Raw genomic sequence first — 4,032 nt, 5'->3', positions numbered from 1 at the left:
AAATGGTTGAGAGAGGAACGAGATGTTTAAGTTGGAGATGTAGTGCTAGTCATATCGACCAACACTACAGTTGGCACTGGCCTTTTGGAAAAATCGTCGAAGTCTGTCAGGGAAAACATGGTCATGTGAGAGTCGCCAAAGTCCAAGTGGAAAAAAAGGCAACCAGACCCATTTCCAAGATGTGTCTGTTGAAACTACAGTAAAAAAATTATGTAAAATGAAGCTAAGATAGAGCGGAAGAGAATTTACACGAATGAAAACAGTAAGACTTTTATGAAGAACTTTGGTGATAGTCAACGTCGAGTTTAGAACTTTAATATTAGTATTCATTTCAGATTCAGACATTTTCCCCTTTTTCTGAATACACAAAATAATTGATACGCTATGTCATATCAAGGGGAGAGAAATGGACAAAAGGACTAATGAAGCAAAATATCTTCTTGTCTTATGGGACTTTGTTGACATATAAAAATTAGCATGAGCCATGTTGCTTTTTGCCAGAATTAAGAACTTTTCGGACCAGACAAGTCAGGAATTTTTTTTTGTGTATTTCGTTGTCGATAATCCGCTTTCATTTCAATAGTTAAAACAAAAATAGTCTTTGTGTATCATTTTAGGAAATAGCTTTTTTTCTCGTAAACAAATATATTTTTATTTTGTACGAAATTGTAGAATAATTTCAATATGATTGTACTTGTTCTGGTTACATACTTTGGCTGTTAGCAGGGGCAACAGTGTCATGTTTGTATCCTTGAATATTATTAATTTGAAATTATTATTTCAATTTTGTACATATTATTATTCAACGATTTATAGCTTATTGTACTTTGCGATGTTGTAGTACATAAATGGACTGTTAGCTAGGGCGACAGTCTCCTGATTATTTGATCTCAATTATTACGCAAATGATTCCTACATGATTTAAATATGATAGTGAATAGTAATGTTCTGTTTTAATTTGATGTCTATTTGTTTCTTTATTTCTTGCATTTTACTTGGGTGGGGCTATAAAATGATTTCTTTTGTCATTTTGCTTTAGCGATTAATTTGCCCTCACCTTCACTGGGCAGTACTCACTCTTCTCGTTATCAGATTTGGTAACAGTTTCTTGTAATTCAATTTATTGTAACGTGGTTAAGACACGGCTGTAGGTCAAGGCGTACAGCCATTTTACTCCAACCTTGGCATGTTTCTTTTGTCTCGCTGCCCAGTAAACGCAGCTTAGAGGGGATTTAATATATAATAAGTGGAAGGCAAATAAACATGGGCGGGCATTTAGTAATATGCTTTCTTTAAAGTCATCACAGCTTTGAATTGTTTCCCAATGTTATATAACACGAAATTGGTCCTTACAGGTAACTTAGCTGGGCATTCTTATCAAAAATGCCGTCAGGAAGATCCGTCAGCTGGTTTCCTGACAAATCCCTACGGAAAAACAAAAATGTATATCATGCATGTGCATTTACAGCCTTAGCGAAAGTTTGAACTGTATCAACCCACTGCAAACCCAAAGACTTCAAGGACCATCAAACGGTGGGGGATGGTGAGGCTATATTACAATCACTGTTTTGCTTTAATCGATTTCTTGGGCTGCAAACAAGATGCTTGTAAGTTAAAAATGAAATATAAGTGTCCCTGTATACATGTTTGCCTTTGCTAGACTTCTAAGCCCTTTTACTACACAAAAGTTTTCGTCGTTAATGGATCAGGGCTCAGTCTTTAGTCTTTCCGGTCACATTTTACATAAATTACTCATTTAATCCCCTCGCTTATGTTTTATTAAGGATCGAAAGCCAACTACTTGGTTTTGCAGGTCTGAACAAGTTGATTCGCCAGTGTTTTCCGCGGACCCCTTGTAATAAATTGTCGCTGATAGTGTGACTCATTCCGAGCTTACTTAACCGATGAAGTGAAAGCAGATCTCGACTGGCGGAAAATTGATGCACAGTCATCCCTGGAGGCCGGCCTCCGTTTTACAGCCGCTTTACTGGTGCTTAAACAACCCGTTCATAGATAATTCCTGAAGAAGGTGTTTGACGTAGATAAGCAGCGGCCTGTACGTGTAGGAGTATTCCCGGCTGAAATGAAAAAGGCGCCATTGAGAAATGATGTAGTTCGATCGGTGTATTATCCATTTCTTTGATGGAACTGAGGAAGATGCGCTGTACGCTGAAGAGGCACAGAAAATCGATGACAATGACAAAAGGTTCCCTTTACGCCACCAAATCTATGGAAGTTAATTGACGAACAATTTAACTTTGTCGTCATTGTTGTGTTTCATTGATTTTGACTTGGCTACAAGCCAATCACAGCACCTGAGAGAGGAAAAAATCGATCAAACAAGCCGAAGCCCCTTGTTTTGGATTTTTTTGGGCGATTCAAATCCAAATTTCTGAAAAAACAGTTTAACCTATTGGCAAATAAATACCGTAGTATCAAAATGGACACCGGCTTAGGATTCTGAGGTGCATAAAACAAGATAGATAACGAGCAAAGGAGGAAGGACTGGCAGAAGGGTGCACCGTGAAAGGAAAAAAAGAGAGCAAAGAAGTGATGGTGCTTTGTCTGAAAACCGCAATTTAAATGTACTTTTCTTTTAGTTGCTAGTATAGTATATTGTGACCAGTAGTTTCAACAGCGGAAATAATAAAAGACTGAAATCGAAAATGATTTGTAACTCGTTGTCCTTACTGGCCAGAGTAAGTATTAGGGAGCTTAAGCAAGGGTGACGGCGATGGCAAAAAGAACGTTATCTCAAATTATAAATTCACGTTATTGTAGTCACTTCATGACTCTTTTAACTTATTAATATAAGAGGGGTGTGGTAGTTTCTCAAAAGTGACACTGGTCGGCACGGCATTAAATTAAGTGGAAACAATTAAAATTTATCTTAAGTGCTAACGTCTTTGAAAGCTATTGTTTTTGTCCACTAAGTATGCAAATTTGTGACGTTCTTGTTGCCGTCGCTGTTTTAAGCTCCCTGTTATTTCAGGTATCCAAAGTCATGTGACGAGGGTGAACGTTTATTGCTGAAGTTTTCTTTTTAGGGTTATAAGCAGTAATAGGACGGTAAATATTTATCACAAACTAGAATTCTGGGTATAGTATTAACTGTAGAAGACTCGAAAAGGGTAATAAAGAGACTGGATTGTATGGAGATGTGTATTTGTCACATTTCTTCAGAACAACTTCGCAAACAAAACTGAAATATAATACGTTCTGAGATGTTCTCATGTGCGCATGTGCACAGACCTTTACATTATGTAACATACAGCAAGTTCCTACACTCCCTGCCGATGGCCCAGAGTATAAAATGTAGCAAGTTTGACACTGGCCATAAAAAAGACAACAGTTCAAACAGATGTTCCTCATAAACGATCTATTATTTTTTTATGGAAGCTCCTCGTCTTGGTAAACTTTGGCAGTACTTGACTCCCCCTGCTTACAGGGTATTGTCTGATAGGTTTCTAGTTTATACAATTATTGGACAGGCCTCTCAATAACTGCACTTGCCTTGTCACATTCTCCAATTTTAACCGCAGCTGCACGTACAATTCGTACACACCCAGCGATAGATCTTTCAATTTTGCGGAATCTCCAGACGTTTCTGCGCACATTGTCTGCCTTAACAATGACAACATCACCCACCCTGATATTTGTGGTTTGTAGCCTCTGGGCTTACAGTCGGTGATATTCGCGAAGGCTCAACAGATACACTTCACGCCACCTTGTCCAGAAATGATCAGCCAGTGACACTTGATATCGGGTCCTTCTTTTCATGGTCTCTTTGCTACTGGTAGAATTCCCAAAGCATTGCCAAAACTCAGAAAATGTAGCTTAGAGGGGATTAAATATTAAATACTAAGTGGAAAACAAATAAATGTACAAGTGTAGCTTGTAAGGGAATTTAGTAATATGCGTTCTTTAAAGTCATCACAGCTTTGAATTGTTTTTCAATGCTATATAAAACAAATTTGGTCCTTACAGGCTACTTAGCTTGACATTCTTATCAAAAATGCCGTGCGGAAGATC

This window comes from Montipora capricornis, chromosome 14 (assembly GCF_036669925.1).
Source record: "Montipora capricornis isolate CH-2021 chromosome 14, ASM3666992v2, whole genome shotgun sequence".
Lineage (NCBI taxonomy): Eukaryota > Metazoa > Cnidaria > Anthozoa > Scleractinia > Acroporidae > Montipora > Montipora capricornis.
The sequence above is the reverse complement of the archived record's forward strand: the minus strand, read 5'-3'. Positions refer to the sequence as shown.